The sequence below is a fragment of the Oncorhynchus keta genome, chromosome 4 (genome assembly GCF_023373465.1).
Source record: "Oncorhynchus keta strain PuntledgeMale-10-30-2019 chromosome 4, Oket_V2, whole genome shotgun sequence".
NCBI lineage: Eukaryota > Metazoa > Chordata > Actinopteri > Salmoniformes > Salmonidae > Oncorhynchus > Oncorhynchus keta.
In genome coordinates, this window is record NC_068424.1 from 30,684,105 (window position 1) to 30,696,638 (window position 12,534).

The 12,534-nt window shown below is 44.5% G+C and overlaps 1 protein-coding gene across 5 annotated transcripts in view; it reads right to left on the bottom strand.

Annotated features, from left to right (window-relative positions):
* LOC118382856 (POU domain, class 6, transcription factor 2-like) overlaps window positions 1-12,534 on the bottom strand; it is an 89,294-nt gene that overhangs the window by 50,220 nt on the left and 26,540 nt on the right. The window lies entirely within an intron of this gene.

A 12,534-nucleotide genomic window follows, 5' to 3' on the forward strand; every position in this document is an offset into this window, starting at 1 on the left:
ACAATATCAATGTTTCAGTGTCGCTTCGGAGGGGTTTAGACACTACAAAAATGGAATCAGTAGAGACTGGAGTCGAATGGGCCATGGGGTTTTACAGAGTAAAACACACCGCTTGTAGGGATCCACAGATAACGCTTTCACTTTGTGATGCAAGGCAACACGAAGCTGTGTTGTGGAATTCTCACCCCAGGGGAAGGATTTGAAAGTATTGAGTATTGAGTCCTCTACATGGAGATATTAGAACGCAAATAAGTAAAAAGATACAGTATAATAGCGGACCTACATTATCTGTGATTCACCGTAGATATTTCATTGCTATGATTGAATAGCATTTGTTTTTTATAGCCTGTATCTGTCCACGTGGAAGGTCAGATCAAATCAAATGTTATTTGTCACGTACACATGGTTAGCAGATGTTAATGCGAGTGTAGAGAAATGCTTGTGCTTCTAGTTCCGACCATGCAGTAATAACCAACGAGTAATCTCACCTAACAATTCCACAGCTACTACCTTATACACACAAGTGTAAAGGGATAAAGAATATGTACATAAAGATATATGAATGAGTGATGGTACAGAACGGCATAGGCAATATGCAGTAGATGGTATAGAGTACAGTATATACATATGAGATGAGTAAAGTAGGGTATATAAACATAAAGTGGCATAGTTTAAAGTGGCTAGTGATACATGTATTACATTAAGATGGCAAGATGCAGTAGATGATAAAGAGTACAGTATATACATATACATATGAGATGAGTAATGTAGGGTATGTAAACATTATATTAAGTGGCATTGTTTAAAGTGGCTAGTGATACATTTTTACATCAATTCCCATCCATTTCCATTATTAAAGTGGCTGGAGTTGAGTCAGTATGTTGGCAGCAGGCACTCAATGTTAGTGGTGGCTGTTTAACAGTCTGATGGCCTTGAGATAGAAGCTGTTTATCAGTCTCTCGGTCCCTGCTTTGATGCACCTGTGCTGACCTCGCCTTCTGGATGATAGCGGGGTGAACAGGCAGTGGCTCGGGTGGTTGTTGTCCTTGATGATCTTTATGGCCTTCCTGTGACATCGGGCCGTGTAGGTGTCCTGGAGGGCAGGTAGTTTGCCCCCGGTGATGCGTTGTGCAGACCTCACTACCCTCTGGAGAGCATTACGGTTGTGGGCGGAGCAGTTGCCGTACCAGGCGGTGATACAGCCCGACAGGATGCTCTCGATTGTGCATCTGTAGACGTTTGTGAGTGCTTTTTTGTGACAAGACCAATTTCTTCAGCCTCCTGAGGTTGAAGAGGCGCTGCTGCGCCTTCTTCACAACGTTGTCTGTGTGGGTGGACCAATTCAGTTTGTCCGTGGTGTGTACGCCGAGGTCAATATCTTACATCAATACAGTAGTACAGTCAATCAAGATGGCCGAACATCCCAACTGGCTCTTTAACTACAGCTGAGGAGTGACACGGCTGATCCCAGTTGTCCTCTGAGTTGTTCTCTGTAACACCTAATCGGACATAATACTAGGCATGGCTGCATAACCCACTCATTCCTTACAGTAGGAAAACTCCCTATGAACATAGCAGGCTTCTCTCGCTCTTCAAAAGTCTGTCCCGAAGGGAGGCTCAGACAGAGGTGGAGGTGATACAGAACGTGCCACTGAACACAACAGACGTAAATTGTCCATCTAACAGTATCTCTGCCTTTTGCCATTCTGTGGTAGATAACAGAGGAGAGTCTGGAGCCCCTGTGAAGCCTGTCGGCCCTGGCAGGCCAGGCCGGGTTATTACAGCCCGTTCACGGTCCCATCATCTGTCGTCAGACGGAGGCGGAGGACGTGAGTAAAAGCCTCATGCAAAATTTATGTTCATGCGGCTGTTTCAGTGGGTGGAAAAATCAATATTGCGGGCCCGATGCACGGAGATGACTGAGTGCTCTCTGACTGACAGTAAAAGCTGGGAGAGATTGAGGGGCAACATTTACTGCTCCCGAAATGGAGTGTAGTCGAGCTCCTCTAATAGTCTACTCAACTTAAATTAGAATTTCATTGGGGATTATTTGGAAAACAGTTGTGATTGTGGGAGGTTTAAAGAAATGATGCTGTTAGAAAAGAGAGAGGAGGGAGGAAGGGAGAAATAAGAGCACACGGGTTGTTTTCAAGTCCTTCAAAAAGCATCTTTCCTTCTCAGCTTTCCGGCAGCTACATTATGGGGTTATTAAGCATTGCTTCGTTCGCCTACTCACTCCCCCACTCCCCCACTCCCCCAGATATGAAATGATTCTAAAATAATGAAAAGACAATGTGGGGATGAGTAGGACATCATAGGCCCTTTGTTGTATGCTGCCTCGCTTACATAAGCTTTTGAAAGTGTGCCATATTACCCACAGTGCATTTGGAGAGAGGAATGCGAGAATAGAAGGAGAGAGAGAGAGGAGAGAAAGAATTCAGTGGGATGAAATAACCCCAAAACAATGGGATTTGCTCTCCATTCTTCTGCCTCCATATTCTGTCTTTAATTATTCCCTTTGGTTGTCTGTGGGAGAGTGTAAGCACTTTCGCACAGCACAACATGCCCACAGCACAACATTGTCAGCCCCAGTGATGTGGAGACTTCTGAGTGACACAGAGCCTCTTGTGATTAGTGATGCTCTTTAATACAACACAACACAGCAGCGATATGATTGGGGGAGGGGGGGGGGCAGATTTCAAAATGCAAAGGCAAAGATGGTGTCAGAAATATATGAGAGCTTTATGATGTAAATCACAAGCACCACTACTTGTGATACATTTCATACCACATAAACCGAAATGAAGGCAAATACGCTGCAAAATGCAAGCATCAGAAATGTATATTTCATTACACATGCAAACAATCCAATATATTTCTTACGCAGCGTTTAACATAACCCCAGCTGTTTCCTAGAGGGATTATTTGTGCCGGTTTAGTAGTTTCCTCCTGAATCGCATATGAGATATTTGAGGGCCCAGAACGATGTATGATGAATGAAGTAGTGCACTACTTATACGCTTATCATGCTCACTGACTAGCAACAGGTTTAGCAAAGGGCAGCAGCAGTAAATGAAATTCACCACCGGGACAATATATCATCAGAAGAAAGAAAAAAAATGCATGCACCCGAAACTTACAAGCCTTTGCCAGGTGCTTGATGGGGGAAGAGGAAGGGGTAGTGGAGAGGGGAAGATGGGGTTGGGGTGAGGTGCAGGCAGAAGGGGAAAGCAGAAGATTTGTTGAATCATTTCTATTTTCTTATGGGCTGATCTGTGTCTTGTAACCATTTCACTGCAGCCGGAAAAAGGGAGCACCAGGGCTAATTTCACAGTAAGAGCTCACTGAACAAAACCCCCATTGTCGGTGGGTAAAGGTGCTAAATCTACTTTGTCACTCTGAATTACAGCCACATAATTCAGGAACTGGAGAGGAAGGGGGAGGAGAGTACAGGAGGGGTGAGCGATGTGTTTGAACAGAGACAGAAACCATCGCTTTTCTCTCTACCCTGAGATGTACTAAGTAATGCTCTCTTATGATCAGAGAGTAATGGATCTCTCTGGTCTAAACATGCCATCTTGCTCAAACACTATATAATCCATCTGTGATGTATCTGTGGTTAATCCAGAGATGGGCCCCCAGGGACCCCACCACCCCCCCCAGACCTCCTGGGCTTTTGAGCTCCTCTGACACTGATACAAGCTCCCCTGTCTTAGCCCTGAGACACCAAACCTATTAATTAAGGCAATTAGGCCCCGGCCAGCAATTAGTAACCACAGATAGCTTTTAGCAGCCTAGCGGACCAGCCTTCTCCCAATGGCCATGGGGTTTGTTTCAACACTATCTGCTGTCACCACAGGCTCTCTGGTTTCACAGACATGGAACTGGCGAGCCGTGGTTACTAATGACCTTAGAGTGATCTGGGCTGGACTGGATCCTTGTGACCCCCTGAGCCTTATGCTCTTTACGGAGTCACACTTTGTTCTGCTAAGTTATTTCTATTACTTTTCAAACACGCCGGACTGTTCCCCTTTGAAATCCCTGTGTTATGCCTGTCTGGTCATTGTAGGGAATGGAAAGGATGAGTGCACAGGCTATTGATTAAAATGAGTAAATGTGGGGTGAGTGTAAGCAGTATTCATTAGTAGATAAGTCTTTATTGATTTCCTGTTATTATTAAGTTGATGGTAGATTTGTATTGAAAAAGTGTTGGGTTGTATTGATAATCTGATATTTTTGTATTGACAAAATTATGTATTCCAATCACGCTTGAGCTGCTTGTCCATTATGAAAGAAATATCTATTACTTTTGAAAAGTATTCAGTGCTGTAAGAAGGCAAAACTATATATTTCTGAATAAGTCTCAGGATTTCTGACACAAAAAAAAACATACTGAATGTTACCAATTTCAGTAACTATTTGTTTTTGTAAGTATCCTGAGAGGAAAATTCAGATTGAATAGCTTCTTTAAAATCCCCACTTGGTAGAAGGATTTGAAGCCTTTCAGTACATTTCCCTCCACATTTCTAAAACCTCTAACCCACGAAGATGAATTTTCAAACAACCCTGTGGTAAAATACACTACAGTCTCCCTGTAAAGCCTTTGCTTCAGTAAAGGTGTGTGTTTGTAATGACGTTTGGAGTTGAACTGCCTGATAAAAAAAAAAAATGGGCTGAATGCATACATTCAACAACAGAGGACAGATCATTCAGTAAGTCACCTTGCTGAAAAATAGGAAATAAAGGACACAGCTGTGCTACTCTACACAATTCTACATTGGAGGCAATCTGTGATAACACCATGTTCATTCCTGTTCTGTCCCATAAAATGACCATTAACATTACAAGTCATGCGGAACACAGATAAATGTAAAATGTCACCCAATTCTGCCAGGCGGGAATTTCAGTTCCACAAGATTACCATCTCTGTCTGCTCTCTACCACAGCACCTTGTGTAATATTTCATTTACAATATTTCGTAAGGTAATTTTCCTATCAGTGACCATGTAAATCACAAATCAATTTTCATTTAAAATGCTTGACTACAGATTGTTCCTGAACGCGTAGGAATCGTGCCGTGGCAATCTCTGGCAGACCTTTAATGTGTGAGGGGTGCTAATCCTCTGTTAACCTTCTGGAGGGAAAATAACCAGAGTGAGAGGTAATTCTGTATATGCTAACTACCATCTGTCCGACTGTCTAGGCTCTGAGGTAATTTGCTAGAAATATTGGAAATATGGAAATGTCAAAATGTTTGAAAAACAAAATCTTTTGATGATAATAATAATAATTGTATTACCTAAAATACAAGTTCAATATCGGATAAGTAAAAAACATATATATTTAACACCATCCCATTTTTCATTCCATATTTGACTGAGCATGGGGCGACAGAAGGAGTCCGGCTGGTAATGTAATGTATTGTTATAGTCCAGTTGATCGAATCAGAGCTGGCTAGGGTAAAGGGAATGTATTCCAACTTCGTCATTTGATTTAATACCAGTTGGAAAATCGCAAGTCATTTCAGGCCTCCATGCACCACCTCTCTGTCAGAAAAGAGCATTTTACTCTTCCACACAGACCTCTATTGTCAGCCAAAATAGCTAGGCGACAAACACTGTTACTATCGTGCAAAGCATGTGTAGAAATACACATCACACCCTATACAGTACAGGTACCTCATGTGTAGTTCTTGGGTCTATGGTTATGACATGATGTTAGCAGAATGTCTCCCTCAGTGCTCTCTCTGCAGCAGTAAGGGCACATGTCAGGGCTTGCTGTAGTGAAGCAGCCACAGCCATGTCTGATTAGCATTGTTATTACTACACTGACATCAAGAGTGCTCTCTCTCTTTGTCTCTCTCTCCTCCTCTCTCCCGTTCCCTCTCTCTCTCCCCTTTCTCTCTCTCTCTCTCTCTCTCCCCCTCTCTCCCCTTCCCCCCCCCCCCCCCCCTCTCTCGCTCTCACCCTCTCCCTTTTTCTCTCTCCCTCTCTCTTAGGCTCCACCAGCAACTCGCTGTCCTGCAGCACAGCTGAAAACAAACAACGACATGTGGAGGAGCTGGGATTTAGCAGGTCAATGTTGTGACCAGCAAAGCTGCGAGAGTATGCCAGACAATGGCAATTTCTTAAAGACATAAGCCGTAAATAAACTGTATACAATGAGAAAGAATAAATAGCATTCCTCGTATTACTTGATCCTATGCATGATGTTGCAATACAACTGCAAATTGAGGACAAACGTTTTGAAATAATGTAACATTTGGAGGTGAAATTGAATTACACCTCTGCTTCAAAAACTAACATGTAGGTTTAAATAGTACGTCTCAAGGGATAGGTGTATGCGTGTGTGTACGAGTGTTCGCCTGCTTGAGTGAAAACAAGGGTGTTTGATTCTAACCTTTTGAACACTGCTCTGGCTCATTCTGATTGGTGAGTTATTTTCTTTCCCTGAACTGTCACACAGGCAGTCGCCCCCCACGTTTCCCAAACAATAAACTAGTGGCAGCTGATATCAATGGCAGAGATGAGAACCCAGGCGTCATATCTGCTGGGATTGCCTGGGCGAACCTGCCTCAGTCTGCTCTTCATCTTCAACAGCACCTCTCACTCTCAATTATTTGGCTGCTGTCACAACAAATCAATCAAATTATCGCTCCAGGACAGTGTATGCAGCTGCTCCTTATGGCGTCGCTAGTTGCATTACCTTTGAAATGTATGAGGTCTACATTTTATCACTGTTATTTATTTAAATGCCACTCCCTCCCCTGCGAGTCACCTTACAACCGCAGTAAAGTTGAATCATTAAAGGAACACCGTGGAATACACACTGGTGGAGTACGCTTCCAATTAAACAGGAGACGGGCTGGGATCGTTTCTATTGTGATGAGATAGGGAGAGGGGTGTTGATCTAGGGGGCGTATGAGAGGACCTGGCGGTAATAAAGTCTCACAATTCTGTCTGATATTATAATAATCCATCCTGATGCACTATGAATTTGACAAACACTTACAAAGCTGCTATATGTAACTTTATGGGCGATCCGACCAAATCTACATTGAAATGTGGGTTATAAATCTGTCATTCTCATTGAAAGCACGACTAAGAAGTGGTGGATCTGTTCTATGTATGCTATTTCTATGCTTCCCTTCTTAAGTTTAGTTTTTGCAAACTGTGGCAGTATTTCCTCCAAACACCGGCTTTGAGGGCATTATTACTTTTATACAACGGGTTACTAATATATTCAAATAATGATTGATATATTTTCATTAAAAATGTTATTTTGATTCATTTATTCATACTATTCCATCCTTCCACAAGATATAGTCCCGAAACAAATCTAGCGTTGCAAGAGATGTGACCCAATCATTTGTTTTTTTTTGTTCTGTATCTATGGACACGACCCAGTCATTCAGTCTTTTCTTTCTGTATCTAAGGACGCGACCCAATCGTTCGTTCTAAATGTTCCATTCCCATACTGGCTGGCAACGTTCTTATCTTTGCTTGCTAGCTTGCCAACTACGGCAAATGTACAGTCACATTGTCACGTTCTGACCTTAGTTCCTTTGTTTAGTCTTTGTTTTAGTATCGCCGCCCCAAGGCAGAGCTCGAGGCAGCGAAAGCCGAGAGGCGGAGTTATGAGGAGGCAGCACGGCAGCGCGGCTGGAAGCCCGAGAGGCAGCCCCAAAAATGTATTTGGGGGGGGCACACGGGGAGTGTGGCGAAGTCAGGTAGGAGACCTGCGGCAACTCCCCGTGCTTACCGTGGATTTCCACACGCTATCTGCGGAGAGGGTGCCTGGAACCAGTGCTGTTCGGCACGTTCCTGCACGGATTATCGGAGGAAGTAAAGGACAAGTTTGCAGCCCAGGAACTACCGGTGGATCTCGTCTCACTCATCGCCTTAACCATCCGGATCGATGGACGGGAACGGGAACGTAGGAGGGATAGGAGGTCTGATTGTGGTCCCAATCGCTCACTCAAGGATCCCACCTTGCATCTGATGAACTCCGGAAGTCCCCGGCGTCTACGTCCCCGAGAGGAGCCAAGCTTACCCGTGTTCCTCCAAGAGCCTCCGAAGAGTGCCGGTTTACCTCGGCAGAGCCAATGCAGCTCGGCAGGGCTAGGCTGTCTCCAGCCGAACGCGTCCGCAGACTTTGTATTGCGGTACTGCCAGTCATTAGGTGTCTACCTGTCCCTTTAAGAGACCTAGCTCATTTGTAGGAATGAGTACTCTTATGGGTCTTAAGGATAATTTTGCATCTCCCCCTACTCGCCCCCCTCTCCATGCAACCCTGCTGTGGGGGCGACCAGTCCAAGTCTCTCCAGATACGCATTGACTTGGGGTGTCCAAGTCTCTCCAATATGAGTCTTATGGACGTAACCGGGACATCTGTTTCACCTGTCTTTGTGCTTGTCTCCACCCCCTCCAGGTGTTGCTCATCTTCCCCATTATCCCCTGTGTATTTATACCTGTGTTCTCTGTTTGTCTGTTGCCAGTTCATTTTGTTTCGTCAAGCCTACCAGCGTTTTTCCCCCCTCTGTTCTTGTCTCTTGTTTGTTCCCTGTTTTTCCCAGTTGTGACCTTTTCTGCCCACCCTGAGAATGCCTGCCATCCTGTAGCTTTGCCCCACTACTCTGGATTACCGACCTCTGCCTGACCTGACCCTGAGCCTGCCTGCCGTCCTGTACCTTTGGCCCACTACTCTGGATTATTGACCCCTGCCTGCTTGGACCTGTCATTTGCCTGCCCCTGTTACTGTAATAAACATTGTTACTTCAACACAGTCTGCATTTGGGTCTTGCCTGAAACGTGATAGTTTCACCTTTTTTCAATTGACCTTTTTTTGTATATATCCATAAAAATGATGCCAGCTGAATAGGGATTTTGACTGGCTGAGAAGCGCTGCCTGTCTGTCTCATCCGGTTCATTACTATTGGACAACAGGAGATTCAACATTGAAACAATGTTGCAAATGTCAGAGAGACAGACAGCAACATTTATACAAATCTCCACTGATTAATAACTAAATGTTAGTCTCAAAGTAGTGTGAGATTATAGTGGAGATCAAGTTTATCATTTGCTTGGCTGGGCTGATGAGACAGTGGATTGTGCAGTCAGATGGAATAGAATAAACAAGCATTTCAACGTCATAGATGACTTAAATGTAACCTTTATTTAATTAGGAAAGTCAGTTAAGAACAAATTCTTATTTACAATGACGACCTACCCTGGTCAAACCCAGACAACTCTGTACCACCCTATGGGACTCCCCAATGATGGCTGTTTGTGATACTGCCTGGATTTGAACCTGGGTGTCTGTAGCGACCAGGGTGTCTGTAGCGACCAGGGTGTCTGTAGCGACACATGCAACTGAGATGCAGTGCCTTAGACCGCTGCGCCATTCGGGAGCCCAATTTAGCCAGTGGCAACTTGTGGAATAGACACCGGCTGGAATGTGGTTTTAACCAATCAGCATTAAGGATTAGACCCTCGTTGTATTATGATTTTCTACATTGCTTGTTTTGTCACATAAACTGAAATTAGGTGAACTATTATACGTTTTGCATAGCTCATCTTTACCACCATGACAGTCTGCTGTAGTGTTAGTTATTCTTAGGATCCTCAACATTAACATTTTTATGTGACAGAGCTTTTTATTTGCTGCCAAGTACGCACTCATGCAAATGTGCGCACGTGCACACACACACACACACACACACACACACACAATGTGTGACAGTATAGTTCAAACAAAGTGGCATGTTTGAAATGCACCAATGGTGGAATGGGTTGAGGAAAAGGGTATAGACAGGTTATTCACTTTAAATCGCATGGTTCCTGGGAGCTGTGGTGCTGTGGTGAGCTAATTTCTTAAAAGAGCGGTGGCGTAACCCCACCTGCATTCAGCTGAGCGGGAGAGATGGAGTCTGACATGAACTAACTAGTGCACCCCTTTGGTGTTGTAATGAGCAGAGTGATTTCCATAATTTGTGTCATGTTAACACCCACTCACGACATGAAAAACGGTACCGATAGTGTTTGAGCGTTTTCATCAAACCATGGAGGAGACATGTCTTTGATTGCTACTGACACGTCTTCTCATTAGGCGGTACCGCTAGGTGAGTGGGATGCACAGCGTTTATCTACCTGGATCCCCGAGTGCCGTTTCAAGTGAGGGGAACAATACTCTCACCTCACCATTGGAACGGTGGTCTCTGATGTCATACGCTTGCTTATTAATAAGAAAGGGGTCTGTTTGGTTGAATTGAGTCTTGAATTAGTGTCGAGTCAGTCATAGAGAAAAGAAGCAGGCGAATGATGTTTCATTTATTTCCCTCCATTGAGCATTACAATTCTGCTTCTTTGATACTTTACAACTTACAATACAAGGAAGGCAATCTTGCATGGCCAATTACTGTAGGCTGTACGTGCAACAAAGCTGTTTTGAAAATCCAATCAAATGTTATCACACTCCTAGAAAAAAGGGTTCCAAAAGGGTTCTTCAGCTATCCCCGTATGATAACTTTTTTTGGTTCCCTGTAGAACCCTTTTTTTAGTTTCAGGTAGAACCCTTTTGGGTCCCATGTAGGACCCTCTGTGGAAAGGGTTCTACGTGGAACCAAAAAGGTTCAACCTCGAACCAAAAGGGTTTTACCTGGAACCAAGACTAGTTCTTCACAGGGGTTCGCCTATGGGGCGGCAGGGTAGCCTAGTGGTTAGATCGTTGGACTAGTAACCGGAAGGTTGCAAGTTCAAACCCCCAAGGTACAAATCTGTCATTCTACCCCTGAACAGGCAGTTAAACCACTGTTTCTAGGCTGACATTGAAAATAAGAATTTGTTCATAACTGACTTGCCTAGTTACATCAAATTATGTTAATCAATATGAATCATCACATAATTGGACAAACAGCATAACCCTAAACTAGTTGCAGGTACAGCAGTGTGAACTCTGTTACACAAGATACCTTTCTCCCTTGTAAAATGGGAATTTGTTTGTACAGAATGTTTCCTGGCATAAATCATTCTGACAAATAACAAGTTACACTGGGTGCTGCTGTGTTTACCGTGTCCGCGACAAGATGCTGCTGCTGCTCCGTTTTATTTGAGCAGCAGCTCCAACTTTACTGCACAACCTCATTACAATGACGGTTATTCATCACTCCGTCTCACAACTCTCCAGCCTGCACACTCCCCTCTCTCTCTCTCTCTCTCTCTCTCTCTCTCTCTCTCTCTCTCTCTCTCTCTCTCTCTCTCTCTCTCTCTCTCTCTCTCTCTCTCTCTCTCTCTCTCTCTCTCTCTCTCTCTCTCTCTCTCTCTCTCTCTCTCTCTCTCTCTCTCTCTCTCTCTCTCTCTCTCTCTCTCTCTCCCTCTCCCTCTCCCTCTCCCTCTCTCCCTCTCTCCCTCTCTCCCTCTCTTTATTAATTTTAAAGAAGGATCTTTAGACGAGGCAAAATGCCAAGAGTGTTTAACGAGAGATAAGTGATCAAAGATGCTTAACGGGAATCGCTTGGCTCTCACATTTCTCTGCTTATCTCAGTTGTAAGAATGTTTAGCACCTTAAAAAAGCTGATGGGGTGAACAATACGGATTAAAAAGCCGGTGAGCGCTGACAGAAAAGGTATACTTTTTAGCATCACATTTGGGCATTTGTTAAAGCGTAGAAAAAGTGGAATCCATCCTGGCTATAGTAGCTACTAAACTGTGCTATGTACTGTGAAGAATCCCCCCCAAGTCAAACAGATATATTTGCTGATCATTAGCCGGCTCATTAGATTTAAATAGAGTTAGAGATCCTCCTGCAGTCTCATTACTGTAGGCTAATAGTTGTCTGCGTCTGTTGTGACGCTAATTAACCAGCGTAGCAGCGTGTCACGGTGCGGTGTGGCAGGGCTGTAAACACACTTGCTCCCGAGGTCGTGAAATGAGCTGGCTGCTAGCTCTGGGCACTGCAGACGACAGTAGGGAGTAGGGACACTGACAACAGTAAACGTGTGATTAATCAGGGCTGGGGGGGACTGGGTTGAGTGGGGGGGGCAGGCCGGGGCTGCCTGACAGAGGTGCTGTGCCAGCAGGCCTCATAGTCAGCAGGGCCCTGATGAGCTCCGACAGGGGAGAGTGGAGGGGCGCCGTGTGGCCAGAGGGCCCTGGACACAGTCAAGACATTTAGCTTCACTCCTGACTTGTGTCACTTTCTCTCCACGTCCCTCTCAGATAGGATGGCAGGGGAACGTGTGAATGCGTCTGTGCGCTTAAAAAGAAACCGCAGAGGAGGCATTTCTTTCCTTAGCTTTGTACAAAACGAACGGTGAACTGCAGCAAGGGATTGCGGACCGAACCGTCTGTTAAAAAAGATGACTGAGAGGTGTTGGTTATGTTCTTTCAACATTATGACAATGTGTTTTGTCAGTCGGTTATCACAGCCTCTGACTTGTACCACATACAATATGAGAAGTTGTTGAAGTGTGAGACAGACAGACCTTCTGGTCCCATTATACTCCATTGCTCGGGGATACATTGGAGGGGCTTCAAT